The 25,065-nt window shown below is 44.4% G+C and overlaps 1 protein-coding gene across 1 annotated transcript in view; it reads left to right on the top strand.

Moving 5' to 3' along the window:
* Window positions 1-25,065, top strand: part of LOC137432649 (F-box only protein 25) — a 742,106-nt gene that overhangs the window by 269,922 nt on the left and 447,119 nt on the right. The window lies entirely within an intron of this gene.

Raw genomic sequence — 25,065 nt, forward strand, 5'->3', positions numbered from 1 at the left:
GGAAGACAACGCAATAACCTGGAAAGGCAGTGGCTTCTTCGATGGAGATTTAAATGATTTTGAAGCCCTTGGTTTCCACAACATCAAGAAAAGAAATGTATGAGGCAGGGGTGCCCGCAGAAAGGGGAGATCAATACTCCATCGAACTGCGGATGGGGCTTTATAAGTTTATAAAAGCTCAGATTTGCCAAGGAAAGATTCAGCAAGACGTAGGATACCTAGGGGCTGGCAGGATGGCCTAGAGGTATGGACACTCACCCCTAAGTTGTCTAGTCAAGGATAGAATCTCAGCCCAGCCACGAACTCTCAACAATTTGTGTGTGTCGTCGCTCGGATGTTAAACGGGGCATCCCGTCTGCAGGCTTAATGTTCTTGGTGAAGAGTAGATGAGATGTCGTTGCCACCATAGCCAAATGGCACATTTCTGCCCTAACTACTGCTGCCAAGGAAATGGCAAACCACCCAGTATAACCCTTGCCAATAAATGTATTCGGCAGCACAGAGAGCTCTGAAACAGAGTACGATACATGAGAGAGGATGCCAAGTTGGCGGGCAGTATTGGAGGCTAAACCTGATGTGTGATCTGCCCCTGAGAGATCATTGCTGATGGTGAGGTCCAACAGATTGCACAATAAGCAGTGACAGGATGGTGCAGAAGTAGCGCACTTACCTTGAAGTTGTTTAGTCTGGAACTGAATGGACACTAAACCAGATGTCCCATTCAGTAGGGTTACTTGGTGGACGATCAAGATCCAATAATGCATTTCGAAAAGAGTACATGAGTTATAACCGGAACCCTGAAAAAATTTCAAGTTCTACCCAAATGGGATCGTGAGAGACTTGGACCAAAATCTTCTCTGGCCGACCACACAAGGAGGCGGGAATAATTGAGGCTGTTTAAGTAGTAGTATTAGTGTTCTGTGCAAAAATGTCAGTCATGACACAGTCTCAGGACATATTCATTGAGAGATTAAAGAAGAAGCTGAGCCATTTCCTCTATGGCTGTCAAGGGCGTGCAAGGGATGTGTGAAGTTGTTGTGCATGAAGGAAACTCCAATGGGCACGGTCTGTCTCGGGCTTTAGACCAATAGAAAGAAGTGCAATGTGAGAAAGATTTCATCCCGTGACAGAGAGTACATGATATTTTTGTTTAAAATTGAAACTAAGTTTGATTTCTAAAAGAAAAATATAAAATACGTGTTATATCAGCATTTGCACAAAGATTATTATAAGAGGAACCTCACGGCATATTAACACATTTTATACGAGTATTTCTGAAACAAATCAAATGGACTTCTTATGAATCAGTTTCCTCAAAATCTACATTAGTAATTGCATGGTGCGTGATCATTAAGTCAGTGGCCTGATGTAAAGACAATAATTGCGCAACATATTTCACCCGGTAATTTTATCTCATCTTAATATTTTCAGAAATCTGACACTTTTTATAATAATTTGAATTGAATATGAAATCAAACTTCTTGTTCTATTCTCTGTTTTTGCCCACTGCCTTACGTGTGTGTGTGTGTGTGTATATCTTTATTTATATATAAATAAAGAAATATATATGAATATATATGAATGAATGATCGTTTTAAGGCCATTTTCCCCGCTAGAGCGGGGGTTAGCCTTGCGGGCCCCATGACAATCATGGTTCCCTGTTTGAGGCAATGTTTTTATGGCCAGATGCCCTTCCTGACGCCAACCCTTGGTCGCCTCTTACGATGCGCAGGGATACAGTGTACCTATTCTAAGCCAGGGTACACACCAGGATCATTCATCCCAGCAAGCTGGTACTCAATTTGCCGACCTCAGAAGGATGACAGACTGAGTCAACCTGCCTGGCGTTAATTTGGCGATTGACCGGGATTTGAACCCAGGATCCTAGGATCCCAAGCCGGCACCCTAACCGCAACACCAGACTTATATATAGTAGACGGTATTTTGTATATAGTAGACTTATATATAGTAGATGGCCAGTATATATATATATATATATATATATATATATATATATATATATATATACAGTGCATTCAGAAAGTATTCAGACCCCTTCACTTTTTTCACATTCTGTTATGTTGTATTTTGTATATTTTTGTTATATATATTTTGTTTTATATATATATATATATATATATATATATATATATATATATATATATATATATATATATATATATATATATATATATATATATATATATATATATGTTATTATAATAGAGCAAACGTAAATGGTGATGTTTGTTTGATTGTTTATTTGTGACCAAAACGTCTTCTTCTTCTTCAAATAAAATGAACACCCAAAACACAGTTCCTGAACTCTTAATTACATATTACGTACTCTTGGAATATACCTTTTAGCCCTTTCGACTGCTGACACCCCTCAGACCTTTGACGTCCCTTTAAGTCCCCCAAGACCCTTAAGACCACAAAGACCCCTGAATACCCAAAATACCCTTACTGCAAAGACCCAAAATACCATGAAGACCCAAGAGACCCTAAAAGACCCTGAATACCAAAAATACCCTTAAAGACCCAAATGACACAAAAGACATTGAAGACCAAAAATACCCCAAATATCCTTAAAGACTCAGGAACCAAAAGCCCCTGAAGACCCAAAAGCCCCTGAATACCCAAAAGACCACGAAGACCCAAAATACTCTGAATACCCCAAAGACCCAAAACACCCCAAAGACCCAAAATACCCTTAAAGGCCCCGAGGATCCAAAAGACCCAAATGGCCCTAAATACCCAACAGACCCTGAAGATCCAAAAGACCCTGAAGACCCAAAATACCCTGAAGACCCAAAAGACCCAAAATACCCCAAAGACCCAAAACACCCTGAAGACCCCAAAAACCCTGAAGACACAAAAGACCCTGAAGACACAAAATACCCTGAAGACCCAAAAGACCCTGAAGACCCAAAACACCCCAACGACCCAAAATACCCCAGTCTGATCAATTGCAGCCCCCAGTGCCGACCCACATATGACCACGCCCAAAGTCGAGTCGACAGCCGTGTTCCACCAGGAGACTCAATCCCAGAAAACACGTTGACCTCCAGACCGCCCAACTCCATCCCTACAACCCTGCGTCCCAATATTGGCGCTGTCGGCCCCTTAGCCAGTTGAAGGCTGTGTCCTGCTACTCTATCAATTTTTGTCCCAGCCTCCAACACTTTGGGCTAACACACCTGGATCAATAATGGTGTCTGGCCCAATGTCCACCCTGGCCTCACAAAATTCACCCTTAAATTTGGCCTCTAACCCTCAGATTACCCATACCAATTTTTCCACATTTCACCATTTCACCATTTTGACAAAAGAAGGGAACTTCTCCATTCACTTGCCAGCCGAGCATGGCCCCGTGTGCCCAACCGCAGCTGCAGTATGCTCGGCTCGTTCCAATTTCCTGATTCAATCCCATGCCTCTCTTCCCAAGCCGAGAGTCCACAAATCACAACAGATCATCTGTGGAAGATCATGCTCACACCATCACGTTCCACAGATGCGCCAATGGTTGTCCAGTGGGCTATAATCCATCCCTGTCCATGCGGTTCGACCCACCTCCATAGTCCAGCACAGCATGGCAGGTCACCACATGCTGGCCATCCCAGAGTCTCAGGAAGAGGCTGACAGGCCGAATGCTCAGGCGGTCACCACATCAGGCCCTTATTGGCCGTCCGTGGTCCCGCCACCTAAGCGCGGCCCACAACACCTCCCCCTAGTGGTCATGTTGCACCATGGCAGGTGCCCATGAGTCTCCATACCACCTCAGACCCCCCAGAGGTCTCAACCCCCTCCAGGGTCCCGTGACCCTGCCAGCCTGAGACACTCGCTCGGATGGCGCCCCGATGGACAAGGGAGGCCACACTCCACCAACCCCCCCGTGGACTCCGGGTCGTACCACGACACCCATGGTCGAACCCTACATCCAAAGCCTGCCAGTGCAGCCCCCCAGCAGGCTGGCATCAACCAATTTCCAAGTGGGGCAATTTCCCACGAGGCCGACCCAAATGACCTCTCCTGGTCCAAAATTTTCAGCCCAGGGACCAACTTCCTCCATAGCTGTGCCAAATCAAACTCCCATTTTTTTCCTTTTTTTTTAATACAACATCGAGGCTCGTGTAAGAGCTAACATTAATCACAAAAAAACAAACTGACGCATGAATCATATGATAAAGGGAGCGGGAGACAAGACGGGGACAGAGAGGGAAGCACACAAGTACAACAGTAGGGAACAGGGACATCGGGAGATCTGTGGGAGGGAGAGGGCTTTGGGGAGGAGGCATGGGGAGGGGGTATAAATCACATGGACACTGCTAGGACTTCCAGGAAAGAAGTCGGTATTTCAAAAAAGTGGATCTGGGGTGAATTAACAGGGGTAGAAAAGATCAAGGTTTTGGATGGGGGAAGATAAGAGATGGTGGTGAACAGCTGTTTTAAACACCTGGAGGGAGGAGTGGGATTGAATGGAGTGGGGGAGTTTGTTCCAAGGCGGGAGAAAAGGGGAAGGAAAGAGTGAAGGTGAGCAGAGAGCCTAGATTTTGGCAGTTTCACCATAAGAGGGTTGCTGGCAGATCTTGTGTGACCTGTAGGAATATTTGGGGGATAGAGCACAGACAGAGCAGGGGGAGCAAGGCCGGAGAGGAGTCGGTATAAGACAGAAAGACCACCAACCTGCCTGCGGTGAGTGAGTGAAAGGCCCTCGGAGTTAGCTTCATCGCTGGAGATTCCAATGATTCTGAAAGCTTTGGTTTCAACTGCGTGAAGCCGAGCTCGGTGTGAGGCAGGAGCACCAGCCCAGAGGGGAGAACAGTATTCCATTGAGCTGCGGATGAAAGCATTGTATGTGGTGAGGAGCTCAGGTGTGCGATGGAATGACTTCGCACGACGGAGGATATAAGCGCGAATGTTCGTAATGAATGTTGGAACCAAAAGAGAGCATATAACTGCGACCGTGACAGGATGAAAGCCAGGACCAAGAGAGCGAAAATGGCGGTCCTCTTCCTTTTTGTTCCTTGTGCTGGAACGTTCTATGATGATGTCACACTCTCACCAATCGTGCCACGCCATCGCATCACTCCAACCAATCGTTCTTCTTGTGCCCATCGAGCATATTCGGCTAGGTGGTGTTAGTAGTGGTGTCCGGATCTGGTCGGCGACTGCGTTATTTATTTCAGATTCTGATCGCATGGCTCGTGGTGTCGTGTTTTATAAGAACAAAGGGGAAACTACAGAGGCAACGGAACACAGGAAATTTACCCTAATACCCCCCAACTAATTAGCATAGCTCCACCGCTCGCCACGGAGACAAATATACACAGATGTGACATCCGGGCCTGTCTTAGTTACAGGAAGGTTTTTTCTTCTTCGCGACAGTCGGAGCACACTACCCTATACAATCCTACCTGGCCGAAGGTATTCCATTGCTACCCCCACAAACGTAACAGTATGTACGTATATACACAGTTTATGTATGTATATACACAGTATATGTATGTATGTATATACACAGTATTTGTATGTATGCATATACACAGTATATGTATGTATGTATATACACAGTATATGTATGTATTGTTGCGAATATGGAATTTGGCCTCCATATCCGCTTGTAAATATTCCCCTATTTCCCCAATACTCCCCAACTATCCCCAATCCCCCATTCCCTAGTCCCATTGTCTGTAAACAACAATCAGTAGAGCCGACCTTCCCCTTTTTCCCCCATTAAATGTCGTGCCCAGGTCCACCGCATCTCACGTAGACAACTTTCGGACATCTTGCTAGTTATTCTTAGTCTATGTCAGTTAAGGACTCCTTTCCATTAATTCTGACTCTTCGTTGCACCAGAATGTGATTATATGGCACCAGTAGTGAGTTTAGGACCTTCCCTTACCTACTCCCATCTTCTTCCCCAAACAACAACAACAACAACTACAACTACAACAACAATTACAACAACAACGACGCTGCGCGGGGGAGTGTGCGTCCTCACACCGGCTCGGTTAGCCGCCATTGACAATGCGCTCCGGACCATGCGCTCCACGGGGTTACCACGAAGGGGCTCCCTGTCAGCCCCTCGTCAAGGGGCGGAGCCTGGTAAACCCCCCGCACGCACCCAATGAGAAGGAACGTGCCGATTCCACGAGGCGGAGCTAACGAGCCGAGGGCGTGTCACTCCCCGCCGGATATACGCGGCCACGTAGCGGACGTGACGAGAGATGCGCCCCCAGCTTGAGCAGACAAGACGCCATCCGAGCGCTGCGACCTCCCCGCATCTCTAGACCGGACCGGGTCGATCCTGCCCTGAGCCCAGGTGCACCTGGAGCCATCGATAACCGCTTTCCCTGCCATCAATCCCCGTGTGAGTCAGCCTTGTCCCGTTTATCTGTCGTCTGTTGGGAATAATATAAGATTGTGTTTAAGTGCCCACCTTACTATGCTGTCCCTCTGGTAGTTGTAATCTAACCTTCCGTCACAATATAACCTCCTCCGGAGGGCTTGAGAACTGAACCCTGGGTGTCGTGTCATTTGAAACCCAGCCGTGTGTCCTTTTCCTTTATTGACCTAGCGTAGCGCGACTAGTCAACGTTCGGGTATAATCGGGTAACTTGTGCAGGCGTGGTCATACCAAAACCGCTCGGTAAATAACATCTAAGCCACGTCTGTAACAATTGGTGTCGAGGAGTGGAATTCGAACCCGGGACTAAATTTATTAGGCCCAAATTTGTAACAAGTAGAATCGATTCGGAGCGCGTTTCCCGCGCGTTATTAGGCCCAAATTTGTAACAATTAGAATCGATTCGGAGCGCGTTTCCCGCGCGAAATTATAACGGCCGAAATTTGTTTTGTTGTATAAAAACCCGAATTTTGAAAGTCGCGCTATGGCGGATCAAGACAGCTGGGGTCCGGTAGGGGAGAGTGAGGCAGGGTCGGTCCAGGACCAAATTGAGGGACATGAGGGACAGGAGGAGAGCGAAGCAGCGAGGGTAGCAGACGCACAAAATAGCGTCGTTGTGCCCGACATTGCGGGAGCGCAAAATGGCGCCTCGCTGATCACCGCGCCCGCGACCGTGGCAGCGCCCCCGGTGGATTGGAACTTGCTTTTCATACAAATGAAGGCCCTTATGGCCCAGAATAGCGAAGAAATGGAAAGCAGAATGATGGGGGTAATGGGGAACCGAATGGATGCTCAGAGTGAGCGATTGGAGGGCCAATTAGGGGTAATGGGAAACCAAATGGGGGTAATGGGAAACGAAATGGGGGTAATGAGGGACGAAGCGAGGGGTACTGGTGAGAAGGTAGACAAAAATTTTGAGGGGTTAGACAATGGGATAAAAGAGGTGAGAAATGGGTTAATGGGGGTAGAAAACAGAATGGCCGCTCAAGAGAATCAAATGGAAGGGATGCAAAAGGGGTTAGAGGGGGTAGAAAATAGAATGGCTGCCCAGGAGAATCAGATAGAGGGAGTGAAAACTGGGTTAGAGGGGTTAGAAAACAGAATGGAAGGCAAATTGAGGGACATGAGGGACCAAGCGGAAAGGGAAGTTAACCAAATGGGGCAGCAGATAGAGGGGGTCAGAATGGGGGTAGAAACCAAACTGGATGCTCACAGGGAGGAAATGGAGCAGATGAGGGTGGCATCTGGGCAGGAGATGCAAGTGATGGGAGAGGAGATCAGAGGAGGAGTGAGTGAGGAGGTCGGAGGAGTGCGCGAGGAGGTGAGGCACTGTAAGGAGCACATGGAGAAGGAGGTGAGAAAGGGGACTGTAAAGTTACAAGGGGGCATAGAGGACCTGACGCAGGAGGTGGAGCAGCTGACGGTGGGACAAACGGAGTTAGTGGAGCAGGTTCAAAGGAACACTGCGGTATTAGGAGGTTTAAAAGCGACACAAAACGACATAAAAAACGACTTGATAGCGACAAAGAGGGAATGTCAGATGGTACGTGAGGGACTGACAACGAGGTTGGACGAGGTGGTAGAGGTAATGGAGACGAAGGACCGGCAGGTGAGGACGCACCTGGAAACGGTCAAGGTAGCCTTAGAGGATGAGCTTGAGGAGACGTACCGGGGAATGAAAGAGGTGAAGCAGAAACTAGAAGAAGTGGAAGAAGGGATGAGCGAAATTAAGAAGCGACGGAGAGGGGATAAGAAAGAAATAAAAGAGGAGATAAAAGAATTGGTCCAAAGTCTGTGTTTGGATCGTGATGATGTGCTCATTAACCGGATGAGGGATTCGCAGGTGATGGAGGAGAAGCGAAGAGGAAGAGGACCCGGTGTAAGTGGTGACCAATATGGTCGTGCGTATGATGCGCCAGGGGATTTAAGGAGCTTGGGGGTCGAGATGGACCCGGGTGTTCGTGAGAGGCCGTTGGTGAAGTGTGCGACAGGTCTGGGGTGCGAAAAAGGAGGTGTGCGAGAAAGTCCGACTCTGGGGTGTGTGAGGAAAAAGTGCGTGCCAAGGAGTGAGGGTGCTGGCGAGAGTGAGTCGGTCGTAGCGCGTGTGCGAGGGAGCACATGGGAGCGTGGTGTGGTGAGTGTTACAGAGGGTGTGACGGGAGAGTGTGCGCGAGAAAGGTGTGTAACGGGAGAGTGTGCGCGAGAAAGGTGTGTGACGGACAGGTGCATGAGGAAAGAGTGTGCTGTCAAGAGTAAGGGTGAGTGCGCTGTCAAGAGTGGAGGTGAGAGTAGTGAGAGTGACAAGGAGAGTGAGTTGGTTGTGACAGGTGAGCGAGGATGTACACCTGGGATGGAAGGATGCACACCTGGAATGGTAGAGCGTGAGTGGGAATGCACGCTGGAATTGGTAGTGAGGCACGTAGTTGGGTGTGCGAATGAGGGCACACCTGTGATTGTCACAGAGGAGGTGACCGAGGAGGGGGCGCGAAGAGGTGTATTGGTGAGGTGTGCGAGCGACGAATGTGTGCCAAAGTGTTCGGTGGTCAGGTGTGTGACCAAGGCTGTGAGTGGAATGGGTGTACCTGGGTGTGTAAGGAAAGGTACGAGGAGCATGGGCACGGCTGGATGTGTGAGCAAAGAACGGGCTGCGGGGTGTAAGCGTCTAGGTGAAGCATCGACGTTAGACGGGGTAGAGTTTAGAACGACTTATAGCCGAATCAGGCCCTCGGTGCGCGTCGGGCAGCTTCGCGTGCCGCGAGGATCAGCGGGGATCCGAACCACGGCGGTTTCGAAAGAACCGCCGTACGCGATCCACGCTATGCCTCGCTTGGAACGGCCGCGGCCGGGCTCCACTAGGCGGAGCGGGCAGCTGGATAGGAAGGGTCGTTATGGCGACCACGTTTTGTTGAGACGTGCCGGCAGGTCGAGATCGGGACATTGGATGGCCCCACGCCGAGGTGATGCGTGGGATCTCGGCCCGGGTAAGCCTCCGTCCCTGCCCCGAATGCGGGACGTATCCAGCCGCTGGCACAAAACGACCCGCGTTCATTGCTCGGCTGTACGAAGCCGGGCTGTAGATGTGAATTGGCGCACCGAGAGGACCTAATAAGTAGACGGGTGATGGTGATAGTGATAGTAGTGATTTGATACAAAATTTAGAAAAGTGAATAGAATTGGCAGTAAATGGAAAATTTTTGGTTGGTTGGATTTAGGTGTGCAAAATTGATAAAGAGACCCCCGATGTGGTGGGATGGCAAATCCACCATCCCTCACAGGTGGGGGCAAAGGAGCAATAGATTAAGGGGTGTATGGCAGTGAAAACTAGCCCGGGTGGGTTAGGTTATATTGTAGGGATCAAAAAGAGATTGACATTAGGTAACGTTAAGTTTAGTTAGTGACTGATACCTGTAGTGGGGACGCAGGTAGATTAGTGTGGATGATAATGACGTGGGAGCGCAATAGTTTAAAGGGACGACTGGGAAGCGCAAGTTTCAGAAGGGAGTAGTTAGCTGAGATGATGCCGTGTGTGTGAGAATTGAACAGGTGTGATTGCACAGGTGTGCAACTGGACAGGTGTGTGGAGCCGTGTATGAGTAGTGAGTGTTGTGGATCAGCGCGAATGCGCTTGGGGAGAGAAGGGTGCAGGTGGCACCAGGTGTGAGAGCACAGGTGTGCAAGTACAGGTGTGTGGAGAGAGTTGGAGTAAGTGGTACGGAGTGGTGTGCATGGTGCGAAGGTGTGGATGGGGGAAGAGTGGACCCCTTTCACGAGTACCCAGGGCGGGTAGTGTAAGTGTTAGGTAGAGGGTACAGGTAAATTGTGGTTGGATATTGGCATTTGTGGTGCGGTTGCAGAATGATGTTTGGATGGGTGCATTAGTGTCGTGGAAATGGCTGGGCGTGTAGCCTGTTAGTGTGTGTAGTTGGTTGGGCACTCCACCACTGTGAGGATGTCGGCCAGGTGAGGCCGCAGGTGGGCTCTGGGAGCCGGTAGTTGTGAGTGGGTGCCTGAGGATCCCGGGTGTGGATCGGGCAGCCCCGTGCCAGAGAGGGCACCGAGTGGGGAGAGTGCCAGAGGGCCTTCCCCAGGTAGTTAGGTTAGGGTAAGGAGCAGGTAAGCTCGGAGGCAACTGCAGTGGTGGAGGTGTGCAGGTGGGTAGACCCACTGGGAGAGGTACACGCCACAGCCCAGAAATTGTGCGAGGGCACCGGGAGATGAATCGGGGGAGTGAGACCCCAAATTGAAAAGCACCACAGTTTGGCCAATGGGAATTGGTTTTTAGAACCCATAGTGTAAGAGGGCCAATGGTTTGGCCGGAGAAAGACCCCGGGTAGTGTAAAGTTGTTAAAGTCATTTAGGAAATAGTTAGGATTGATGAACCTGTCGCACCATACGCAGCCACTTACCTGTGGTGATGATGATGACTCCACACCTGTGTTTTCTTTGTTTTGTTGCAGGAAATGAGAATTGCTGTGTGGATTGGTGAGACGCATCACGACGTGGATGAGACATTGGGGTGATTCCATCTCTCCCTCCTTAGGAGGGACTGATGATGAATTGGTGATGGCAAATTATGATGTTGAGTTGGAGATGGCAAATTTTGAGGAAAGTTGGAAATAGCAAATTTGATTGGTTAGGAGGGAGAGAAGACGAATTTGGTTTATGGGAGGAACGGGGAAGACAGTAGGGATGTTTGTTGATTTGTAAAGTAGATGTTTATGGGTAGTGTTGTGTTTTGTGGATACAGTAAGGGGTAAGGAAGGGGCCATGTAGGTTACCTGGTGGGGGGGGGGGGGCGTACGGTAGGAACGTACCTGTCTCACCTGGTTCCCATGTGCCCCCAGTGTGCATCACCTTGTATTGCGTGCACTTTTGCGCCCTTACCACCTTACTCACTTGTCTGCTTCTTTTGTCTCCCACCTCCGAGGATCTGGCTTTGGGGCAGAGAGAGAGGAGAGAGGGGTGCTGGCTCCGCAGTTGTGGGCCTGCACTTTCGCTGCTTGCTGCTTGGATCGATACACCATATGGACCGCAATGTTTGTGGCCACCCACAATGGACCGCAGCTCTTTTGCGGCCAAGCACCACCCGTGGAAGGACCTATGGGTCAACGTGGCACCTATGCCAAACAGGTGAACCACTAACAGTTGGCCCCCTGACGGCCACAATATAGAAATGGACGCGGTTGGCGCCTTTCTTTATTTTTGAAAGAAGTAAGAAGGCCAAGTGCACCACACGAAGGCAAGACCAGCGGCAGAACATCGGCCGGCTGCGACACCACACAATGATTCATAGACACTTTATTGGTGCACCGGATGGTGCTCACTGTGTGATGGGGTGGTGCTTGATGCTTGGAAGGGGTGCTCTGCACATTATTAAAGGCCGTAGGCCACAGAGCACTCGTGGGTTGGTGTATCGATGCTAGCATGCGTGCTCTCTCTATGCATAACATCTGCATGTGTTCCTCCAAAAACAGGTCCTGGATCGTAGTGTAAATATCAGCGTAGTCTTGTGTAAATAATGCTCCCTACCGGCTGTATGTTTAGTTTGAGGATTCTTTCCGGATTCGGTTATCCTGTGGGTGTGTTTCTGTGAGGAGAAGGGTGCAACGTCGCAGGGGGACATATTTACTCATTTGTGAATATCTGTAAAACTGTCGCACTCAGGGTAGAGTTAATAGTAGAGGGAACTACATTGCGTGCCACACTAAAGTAGGTAAAAATTTATCGGGTCGGGACGCCCCGAGGGTAGAGAAGGGTGCAATGTTGCGAATATGGAATTTGGCCTCCATATCCGCTTGTAAATATTCCCCTATTTCCCCAATACTCCCCAACTATCCCCAATCCCCCATTCCCTAGTCCCATTGTCTGTAAACAACAATCAGTAGAGCCGACCTTCCCCTTTTTCCCCCATTAAATGTCGTGCCCAGGTCCACCGCATCTCACGTAGACAACTTTCGGACATCTTGCTAGTTATTCTTAGTCTATGTCAGTTAAGGACTCCTTTCCATTAATTCTGACTCTTCGTTGCACCAGAATGTGATTATATGGCACCAGTAGTGAGTTTAGGACCTTCCCTTACCTACTCCCATCTTCTTCCCCAAACAACAACAACAACAACTACAACTACAACAACAATTACAACAACAACGACGCTGCGCGGGGGAGTGTGCGTCCTCACACCGGCTCGGTTAGCCGCCATTGACAATGCGCTCCGGACCATGCGCTCCACGGGGTTACCACGAAGGGGCTCCCTGTCAGCCCCTCGTCAAGGGGCGGAGCCTGGTAAACCCCCCGCACGCACCCAATGAGAAGGAACGTGCCGATTCCACGAGGCGGAGCTAACGAGCCGAGGGCGTGTCACTCCCCGCCGGATATACGCGGCCACGTAGCGGACGTGACGAGAGATGCGCCCCCAGCTTGAGCAGACAAGACGCCATCCGAGCGCTGCGACCTCCCCGCATCTCTAGACCGGACCGGGTCGATCCTGCCCTGAGCCCAGGTGCACCTGGAGCCATCGATAACCGCTTTCCCTGCCATCAATCCCCGTGTGAGTCAGCCTTGTCCCGTTTATCTGTCGTCTGTTGGGAATAATATAAGATTGTGTTTAAGTGCCCACCTTACTATGCTGTCCCTCTGGTAGTTGTAATCTAACCTTCCGTCACAATATAACCTCCTCCGGAGGGCTTGAGAACTGAACCCTGGGTGTCGTGTCATTTGAAACCCAGCCGTGTGTCCTTTTCCTTTATTGACCTAGCGTAGCGCGACTAGTCAACTTCGGGTATAATCGGGTAACTTGTGCAGGCGTGGTCATACCAAAACCGCTCGGTAAATAACATCTAAGCCACGTCTGTAACAGTATGTATATACACAGTATTTGTATGTATGCATATACACAGTATATGTATGTATGTATATACACAGTATATGTATGTATGTATATACACAGTATATGTATGTATGTATATACACAGTTTATGTATGTATGTATACACACAGTATATGTATGTATGTATATACACAGTATATGTATGTATGTATATACACAGTATATGTATGTATGTATATGCACAGTATATGTATGTATGTATATACACAGTATATGTATGTACATATATACACAGTTTATGTATGTATGTATATACACAGTATATGTATGTATGTATATACACGGTATATGTATGTATGTATATACACAGTATATGTATGTATGTATATACACAGTATATGTATGTATGTATATACAGTTATACACAGTATATGTATGTATGTATGTATATACACAGTATATGTATGTATGTATATACACAGTATATGTCTGTATGTATATACACAGTATATGTATGTATGTATATACACAGTATATGTATGTATGTATATTGTATATACACAGTATATGTATGTATGTATATACACAGTATATGTATGTATGTATATACACAGTATATGTATGTATGTATATACACAGTATATGTATGTATGTATATACACAGTATATGTATGTATATATATATGCACAGTATATTATGTATGTATGTACACAGTATATGTATGTATGTATATACACAGTATATGTATGTATGTATATACACAGTATATGTATGTATGTATATACACAGTATATGTGTGTATGTATGTATGTATGTATGTATGTATATACACAGTATATGGATGTATGTATATACACAGTATATGTATGTATGTATATGCACAGTATATGTATGTATGTATATACACAGTATATGTATGTACATATATACACAGTTTATGTATGTATGTATATACACAGTATATGTATGTATGTATATACACGGTATATGTATGTATGTATATACACAGTATATGTATGTATGTATATACACAGTATATGTATGTATGTATATACAGTTATACACAGTATATGTATGTATGTATGTATATACACAGTATATGTATGTATGTATATACACAGTATATGTCTGTATGTATATACACAGTATATGTATGTATGTATATACACAGTATATGTATGTATGTATATTGTATATACACAGTATATGTATGTATGTATATACACAGTATATGTATGTATGTATATACACAGTATATGTATGTATGTATATACACAGTATATGTATGTATGTATATACACAGTATATGTATGTATATATATATGCACAGTATATTATGTATGTATGTACACAGTATATGTATGTATGTATATACACAGTATATGTATGTATGTATATACACAGTATATGTATGTATGTATATACACAGTATATGTATGTATGTATATGCACAGTATGTGTATGTATGTATGTATGTATGTATATACACAGTATATGTATGTATGTGTATACACAGTATATGTATGTATGTATATGCACAGTATATGTATGTATGTATATACACAGTATATGTATGTATGTATATGCACAGTATGTGTATGTATGTATGTATGTATGTATATACACAGTATATGTATGTATGTGTATACACAGTATATGTATGTATGTTGCAGAGTGATTAGTTGCTGAACAGCAGAGAGCGCAAGTGCGCTTCAAACAGACCTTGTCAAAGCAATAATCGCACGTTAGTTTCATGTTTTAAATATAATGAGTTCCCTTGCAAGGAACTTCAATGCAGGAGGAGACCATGAGGCTCATCAAAGCCTGCCCTAGTGTTGCCTACCTATGGTTGTTACCCTGTCCTCGCGAAGCGAAATTTCGGAGTTAAGCATTCGTCTGTGTACGTGTGCCGTGTCTGCATTTTAAAAATTCATTTTATCGGCAACCGTTGCTCCGATTGACACGAAATTTTACCATTGGAGCGCCTCCGCGTGCATAATTTTTTATTCATAATTATGACGTCATAGCTCACGTGGTATGGACGCCATCTTGGAAAAAAGTTATATCTCTATATCTCCCAAACCGCTCAATGGAAAAAGTTGAAACAAGACTCATTGTCAAGTACTCCCCATGGGGAATAAGATATGTTGATGATGATGTCATCGGTGCCTTAATTATGACGTCATAATTCGACAAGTACAACGCTTGATCTGATCAGTATGAAAAAAAAATCCTCTGCAACTGTTAGTCCAATTATCACGAAATTTTCAGAATATAAGTGGCTCCTCCTGTGGAATTTTTAAAATGATAATTATGACGTCATAGGTCACGTGGTGCAGGCGCCATATTGGAAAAATGGAAAAAAAATTGCACCTCGATATCTCCAAAACCACTCCATGGAAAAAATTGAAACGTGGCTCATTGTCAAGTCAAGTATTTCATTTGTGAAATAAATGTTAGCTCTTTCACGAGCCTCGATTCAGTATACAAAAAAAAATATATATATATATATATATATATTTTAAAAAAAATACTCCGCTTGGGGAATAAGTTATGTTAATGATGATGTTATCGGCACCATAATTATGATGTCATAATTCGACAAGTACAATGCTTGATTGGATCAGTATGAATTTTTTTTTCTGCAATTCTTTGTCCAATTGACACGAATTTTTTTACCATAGAAGGGCCTCCTCCTGTAGAATTTTTAAATGATTATTATTACGTCATAGGTCACGTGGTACAGGCGCCATCTTGGAAAAAATTCACACCTCTATATCTCTGAAACCACTCCATGGAAAAAATTGAGACCTGGATCATTGTCAACTACTTCCCATGGGGAATAAGATATGTTAATGATGATGTCATTGGTGCCTTCGTTATGACGTCATAATTCGACAAATACAACAGTTCATTATTAATGAAATTATTAATGGAAAATCTGATCATTATTAATTTTTTTCAGCAAATGTTGGTCTGATGGACACTAAATTTTCACCATAGGAGCGCCTCCTTCTTTAGAAAATTTTAATGATAATCATGACGTCATAGGTCATGTGGTACAGGCGCCATCTTGGAAAAACCGAAAAACGTTGCACCTCTATAGCTCCAAAACCGCTCTATGGAAAAAATTGAAACGTGGCTCATTGTAAATAACTCCACATGGGGAATAGGTAACCAAGGTGCCTTTCGAACAGAGTTGCCATTTTGTCACATTCCCGACCACACCGAATATCTGTGAATACAATGGCAAACCACCCATTGGATTATCTGCCGAGTGACTGCCTTGGCTGAGTCAATGTTTTGTCAAGAGTTGTCTTGGAATGTAAGGGAGAGTTTTAGAAGAGCACTGATGCCTCCCGCGGACCATTAACAAAATTGCATTCTTTCGATTGGTCGTGAAATTGAGCTTCATGGAAATGTCGATTTGAGGCTTGATTTGCGCACAGACCAAACTTGAGGGTATAAATCCTGCTATATATCGCTTGAGGTGTAAGTACTATTTCTGACATTTTACCCTGGGCTCGCGAGGCGAAATGCGGGGTTGAGCAATCGGTTGTGCACGTACGTATGTGCGTATCTGCATTTTAAAAATTCGTTTTCTCGGCAACTGTTGGTCTGATGGACAGGAAATTTTCACCATGGAAGCGCCTCCTCCTGTAGGAAATTTTAATGATAGTTATGACATCATAGGTCACATGGCACAGGCGCCATCTTGGAAAAACAGAAAAACGTTGCACCTCTTTATCTCCGAAACTGCTCCATGGGAAAAAGTGATACGTGGCTCATTGTAAAGAAATCCGCATGGGAAATAAGTGTTGTTAACGATCACGTCATTGGTGCTTTAATTATGACGTCATGATTCGATAAGTACAACACTTTGTTTGAAAGTTTGAAATCAGTTTGAAATTTCTTGAGCGTGATCTACACAACAATTACATCGGAGAGTGTAAATTATGTCATCCATCACGTGGTCAGGCAGTCATATTGGATCAAAGAAAAAAACCCCTCAATAAACAGAAGAGTGGGCTCGCACCAAGTTGAATACATGGGGTAAGTATTCGATGAATACCATCTAGTAACTCTTGTGGTTATGGTCAACATATTGGTTCACTAGATATCAAGTGACCACTATATTCGCCATGTGTGTGCGTCTGTCTGTCCGCAGCATAACTACCCAATGATATCATCCGATCTTGATGAAACTTGGGTGGGAGGTTCATATCATGATCTAGTTGTGTCCTGCCTAGAGTGGGCTTATTGCGCCCATTGTGGGCGGAGCCACTTCCCCAAAAAGATGTCTTTTTAGGGGGTAATCGATTTCAAGCTGCATCTTCTCCGAGGGGTTTGGTGGAATCTGACAGGGGTTTCGATATTTGGTTAGGCCAATGTCATGTGTCTAGCCCCACGGAGCTCGATGTTTCATTTTTCATTTCTTTTTCTACTTTTTTTTTTCATTTCATTTTTCACCGAATTTTCGGTATTGTGTAGCTAACTAACCTCATAACTGATTATACATTATTTTCTATCTCATTTCAAGGTCATTAACCTTCGTTTTGACATTTCCGGGCCTGTCCTGTCCGGGCCTGTTTCGGTTATAGTCTGTCCTTTGTCATTGAATACCGCTCGCTCGTGAACCATCGTCGTCTCCTGACTTGTTGTACACTATTTTCGTAGTTGTAGTAGTAGTAGTAGTAGTGGTAACAAGAACAACGAGAACGACACTCAGTAGAGAGCATACCTCTGCCTGGTTGGCCATATCACTCAATGGTGAAGAATCAAAATTTCGTCCAAAATTAAATAATTCTCATATCGGAATCCATATTCAGATCTTCACCAAAATCGAATCGATTCTTCCTTGTCACACACACAACCTGTCCACCTAGTTTCGTCCAAATCCATCCATAACTTTTTGAGATATCCTGCTATATATCGATTTTGGCCCGATCTCCCAATGGTGAAGAATCACTTTAAAAATTCTTGTAGCCGGATCCGAATCCGGATCTTCACCAAAATCTAACCATTTCGTCCTTGTGACATACGCTGCATCTCTGCCAAATTTCGTCCGAATCCGTCCACAACTTTTTGAGATATTTTGTTCACAAACAGACAGACAGGGGTGAAAACATAACCTCCATCCACCTTTGGTGGCGGAGGTAACTAGAGACTTCATAGAATCACCTTACCAAGCGATTTTGTCAGAATCTCGTTATTCCCCATCAATGAGAACATGAGCGGCAAATTTGATTAGCAGAGATGGCATTAAATGACGTTAAATTTTGTCCAAATACTGTTATACTGGAGGTTTGTGAAAGTGCCAAACAGGCGATTTGTGTTCTAGTGTTCAAGCATATAATTCAATAGAATTAAAATAAAAGTTTTAAAGACTGAAGAAAACTAGAATGGCACTTGGCACAGCGTTTACCTCTGCCAGACTGAACAGTTTACGTTTTCTATCCCACTGATAGGCCGAATGAATGAATGATCCGGACTTGAACCAAAATCTAATCAGCTTGTTCTTGTCGCATTCCCAGCTCATCCACCAAGTTTTATTTGAATCCATCCATAACTGTTTGGGATATGTATGAATGAATGAATGAATGATCGTTTTAAGGCCATTTTCCCCGCTAGAGCAGTGGTTGGCCTTGCGGGCCCCATGACAATCATGGTTCCCTGTTTGAGGCAATGTTTTTATGGCCGGATGCCCTTCCTGACGCCAACCCTTGGTCTCCTCTTACGATGCGCAGGGATACGGTGTACCTATTCTAAATCGGGGTACACACCGTAATTCATCAAATACTGTATGTATACTGTATCGTTTTTGGCCCGATCTGTCATTGGTGAAGAATCACTCAAATTAGCTAACATAACATCTGACCTTTGACCGCTTGACCCAAAAGTCTAATCAGTTCATCTTTGCATCATTATACATACTTGTACTAAGTTTGATTTAAATCCCTTCAGCTGTTCTCAAGTATCACATTTTTACCAGGCATGACCTTTGACCTCTTGACCCCATAATATAATCAGTTCATCTTTGCATCAGAATATATACTTATACTGTACCAGTTGTCATGGGGCCCGCAAGGCTAACCCCCGCTCTAGCGGGGAAAATGGCCTTAAAACGATCATTCATTCATTCATTCACTGTACCAGGTTTGTTCAAAATGCCATCACTGGTTCAAAAGTTAGTGCAACAAGAACTTTTTACCTAACGGGACCTCTGACCTTTGACCTCTTGATGCCATAAACTAATGAAAGCCCACAGAATCTTGTTTCTCACAGTCTGAGTGTCCTTTAGGTGCTTTTTTGCAAACTCCAAGCGGGCTGTCATGTGTCTTTCACTGAGGAGAGGCTTCCGTCTGGCCACTCTGCCGTAAAGTCCAGATCGGTGGAGTGTTGCAGTGATGGTTGTCCTTCTGGAAGTTTCTCCCATCTCCACACAGGATCTCTGAAGCTCAGCCAGAGTGACCATCGGGTTCTTGGTCACCTCTCTTACCAAGGCCCTTCTCCCCCGATTGCTCAGTTTTGCCGGGCGGCCAGCTCTAGGAAGAGTCCTGGTTGTTCCAAACTTCTTCCATTTAAGAATTATTGAGGCCACAGTGCACCTGGGAACCTTCAATGCAGCAGAGATTTTTTGTAGGCTTCCCCAGATCTGTGCCTCGACACAATCCCGTCTCTGAGCTCTGCAGGCAGTTCCTTCGACCTCATGGCTTGGTTTTTGCTCTGATATGCATTGTCAGCTGTGAGACTTTATATAGACAGGTGTGTGCCTTTCCAAATCATGTCCAATCAATTGAATTTACCACAGGTGGACTCCAATCAAGGTGTAGAAACATCTAAAAGATGATCAAGAGAAATGGGAGGCACCTGAGCTAAATTTCAAGTGTCGTAGCAAAGGGTATGAATACTTATGTAAATGTGATATTTCAGTTTTTTCTTTTTAATAAATTTGCAAAACTTTCTAAAATCCTGTGTTCTCTTTGTCATTATGGGGTATTGAGTGTAGATTGATGAGGGAAAAAATGAATTTAAACGATTTCAGCATAAGGCCGCAACATAACAAAATGTGAAAAAAGTGAAGGGGTCTGAATACTTTCTGAATGCACTGTACATATGGACTATCTTTGACAACGAATACAGCTTGATCCTTAAGAACCGTATCAAAAAGGACAACATCAGTTTCCCAGCAGCCCACAAAGGGTATCTCAATACCATTTGCTGCTCTTAGATATAAAAAATCTTACCTCCTTGGAAATATACCCTTTAGGTCTAAAGTTGTTATTGAAAAATATCTCACTTATGGTGGAAACCTGTGAGCCAGTGTCCATCAGGCACTCAATGGGTACACCCCCAATTTCCACTGTCACCAATGGGCATTCTCCAATTGCCCTGTCAAGAAAGCAGTTTCCCATTCCAGTGAAGCCTATTGACCCTTCTTTGCCCACTGTCCAGCGCTCGACAGTGGAAATCCTTAAAAACTCCTGTTTGTCCATGGTTTCCTTGATCAGGGACAAACAGTCCCCTTTTAAATGTCCTGGCTGCCCACAATTGAAGCACAATTAATATCCTTTACCACCCGCCTCTTCTTAGGTTGCCATTGTGACTTTCCTTGTGAGTGTGGAGGCCTCTGGTTCTGCTTAAACAGCATTAAAATGTCATTTTGTTGACCTATCAGCTTCTTCAGCAGATCTGAATTGTCCGCTACCTCTGGGGATCCCATAATTGACACACATGTCAGAGCCTTATTGCGGAAGGATACAGCACTAGATTCTTCTTCCTTTGACCACAGGATGGCCAACTGCATTAGCTCTGGAAAGGAAATCTCTGTGGATTCTCTTAGCTTCATTTTAATTTTGCGCCGAAGTGCTGGGTCACAGAGACCTGCAGCGAACTGCTCCTTAAGTGCAATTTATGACTCCGGTAACCTATCGCCGTCCTTTCACTCTATCTTTTGCACGGTTTCTTGCATATCATAGGCATAAGCACGAATAGTCTCTTGTGTATTCTGCATGCATTCGTAGAAATCTCGTAGATGACAACCAACAGGCACCTTGTCTCCATAAGCACTGTGAAGTGCCTGCAAAACGGTCTCGATATTTGACCTCTTGCGTTCTGGCAGAAGTTTGACAGTTTGTCGAGCTTGCCCACTTAGGTAGTCAATAACTGCATCTGCTTGGTCTGCTTTGGGCATATGTCAGGTACGAAAAGCACTCTGAACAATGTCTAACCATTCTTCAACCGTAGTGCCACCTTTATCGGTTCCAGTAAAGATTGGCACTTTCCTGTCCCTCAATGGGAGTTGTGCTGAATATGGTGGGACTTGTGCTGGCCCGAGCCTCCTGCTGGTGGATCTGTTTCGCTTGACGTGCCACCATCCGACAGCTCTTCAAACCGAGCTTTCAATCCTCCCGTCTCCCCACCTTCCACAGGCTCAGCCATTTTCGCCGGCTCCCTGTTACTGCCCCTTTAATGATGTGTTCCAACCAAAATCCTGTTCATGACGCCAAATGTAGCCGCTCTAAGTTTCACACCAACCGAAGGTCTTCTTCCAATTGTTGAATGAATGTTTTGGTTGGAAGGGAACACAACATACCGTAAGAAAAAGGGGCATCAACATGCACTCCCGCGAGTCCTAATGTCATTAGAGTCCAAACTTCGAATAACAACCAAACCCAAAGACAACGGTCTTAAGGGTTGAAGAGGCGAATTTGCACAACACCGGTGACCGCACTCCACATTACTGGCTCGGCCTGAGAACGTGCCAAAATCCCCTCTCCACGGCAGTCAGGGCGGAAGCGTGCTTTCGATATCCGGTATTTATCCGGTATTTCGATATCCGGTATTTCGATATCCGGTATTTCGATATTTAACTAAACTTAATTTTACATTTTATCACCCTCGTGGCACAAATAGCCATAAACCACACAACAATCTATCGCTAGACATTAAACTGCAGTGGCAAAGAAAATTTAATAAAACAAATTCCAGCCAAGGAGAACATATTCGTGTGACCACACCTTTCGCCTACACTATGTTCCATTATAATAATTAGCGCAGGAGACGGGTTTTGTAATCACGTGTGTGTGTGTGTGTGTGTGTGTGTGTGTGTGTGTGTGTGTGTGTGTGTGTGTGTGTGTGTGTGTGTGTGTGTGTGTGTGTCAGGGCCGTAACTATTTTACCATTTGAGCTATTTTATCGTCAAATTTTTACCAAAGCTCTATTAGATAATACGGAGAAGGCAAATTCATAATTTGGTCGAAAGGTCAGCGTCACATAAAATCGTCAATTTTCATCCGATTGACCTGAAATTGTAAGAATTTGCACATTGGGTCACAGAATTGGTTCACCAATCGAAAGCTAGAAGCTGACTTTTTTTTATAGATATAAAGCTCAAAGGTCAAGGCTGCATAAAATCATCAATTTTCATTTTGTATTTTTTTCTCAACTGTTTCGTTAATTTGAGAATACGGCGGAAGAAGACGTCTAACTGCAAACGGACGTGGACAGGCTTTGCATTTTCAGATGCTTTCTAGTTTGCCCACTTAGGTAGTCAATCATGGTGTATAATATATCATAGAACAATGTTAAAATAAAATCGTTCAATGGCGAAATTTGTACAATACCTTTTACCATAAGCAGGTTATATAGGAAGTAACGTCACACTAGAAGCATTCTGGGTAAAGTCCCGATTGGGGGGGGGGGGGGGGGGGGTGGGAACCAACATGATCATGATCACATATACTTTGGAAGAGATAGAACACTTTAGTTGTATTCATTTTATGAAAGAAAACGTCCAAGCACCTGGCCTGAAATGGCTGTGTACCTTTCCCAAAGATTGTTTTTATATGGATGGCAACAAAGCACTGCCACATCCATGGGATCAGTGTGTACGTGGATCAGAGGAATACCTTGAGAGATACCTTGAAACGCAAGTACCTATTTTTGTTCTGTCATTGGTCCTCAAATAAAGCAGTGATTGCAATGCGATTTCCCCTTATCTAATGGTTATTCTTTACCATTTCCCATTTAATACTCTATTATTTAGCAACAGCACTTTGTTTGCAGGTGAGAAATCATGGCTGAACGTTTGAGTTTATGAGAATTGGCACAAATTGCATCAATGTACAAGGTATGACTGAGTTGTCCAATTTCAAAGGTGGTGGAGAAATGAACATGGCAGAAATGTAGTTCTCGACCCCTAGGATCATCAAAACTGTCATATTAAGTTCATAATTACAGGTGCCGTTAATGATACAAACCAATCTGGGGAGACCATCAGCATCACGTTCTCCAGCAAATGTGCAGGTAGTGCAAGAACATGTTCATCCAAAGTCTGTTAAAATCATTGAGACAGGTATCCTGAAAAAATGGCTTTACATGTTACATACCGCATACTGTGCTGAAAAGGGAACTGAATTATCATGCATTGAAACTGCATTACATCAAATAATTGTATCCTGGAGATTGTGATATCTGTACGGAATTCTCAGAAATTATTCTGTCTTGGAAGGATGACTGTAGCGAGTTATTTAACAACATTTGGTGGTTTGACAAAGCTGTGCTCTGTCGGGGGCTTTATTAATCACCACAATTGTCGTTACTGGGCTCACCCACACACAGGTATGACAGTTGAGAAAATTCAATCCAGGCCATAAGTCACAGTTTAGTGTGGACCGATTGCGACACGTGAGCAGGTGTTGGCCCGTACTTGTTACGAGATACTATGAACGGTGAGCGATACTTGGAAATGCTGTAAAATTAATTTTGGTGCAAGATAACAGTCCTCCACATTTTGCTCCAACAGTTCGAACCTGGCTTGACAACCTTTTACCAGAATGGTGGATTGGTTGGCAGGGCCTCCAGAATGGCCACCACGAAGCCCATAACTAACACCATGTGATTTTTTTTTTTCTTTGAGGCTGGACAAAGAACAGGCTTACAAGTCAAAAATCAAAAACTCGGGATAATTTTGAAAAAAAAAATTGTGATGTTCTTGGCAACGTTCTGAGACATTTCTTGGAAAAGTTAGGAGAATACCTATCAGTGAGATTTAAAAAGTGTGTGAAAAATGCAGCCGAGGTTACGTGTAATTTTAATTATCGGTATAAAAAGAACCGTATCAGTAATGACTGAAGAATCAAGTGGTGAAAAAAAATGTACTTTATCTATCTATACACAAAGAATTAAGTTAAGCACCCCCTAATATATATTCTTTGTGTATATGTATACATTGGCATATATTCTAAGGTATGTGAGATCAAATAATGATTGGTATGACATTAGCAATTATCCATTGATGAAATTGAGTGATCAAAGTGAAAAAAAGTGATCGGTTGAGTCAGTGATCCGATCACGTGGGTCCTACACACGTTATTGACGCAAAGATCGCTAGAGGTCTTCTCAGAACAATGACTGTACGTTAGAAAACATAAACGTCATCCACACTGTCCGTGATGGACCTATAGCTCCATACTTAAATTGAGGTGAAAATATGCCTAAAATTCCCAAAAAATTTCACCTTAAATTATTCAGAATAAAATATTGAAAACGGCATGATTGTTATGTTTTTATGTGACCATAATATCACTTCTCCAGAAAATATAGCAATATCATGGGTATATTACACTGTTTTGACGACAACAAACTTGTAATGTGCGAGGTTGTAAAAAAACGGGGGGGGTGCTTAACTTAATTCTTTGTGTATATATAAAGCAGTAAAGTATGTTTGTTTGTTTGTTTGTTTGTCCTCTTATAACTCGAGAACTACTCATCGCAGAGCAAAACCAAAGGCATATTCGGAATCAGTACGTCTCAGAGCAACTACAG

Source organism: Myxine glutinosa, chromosome 8, assembly GCF_964187855.1.
Source record: "Myxine glutinosa chromosome 8, kmMyxGlut1.1, whole genome shotgun sequence".
NCBI lineage: Eukaryota > Metazoa > Chordata > Myxini > Myxiniformes > Myxinidae > Myxine > Myxine glutinosa.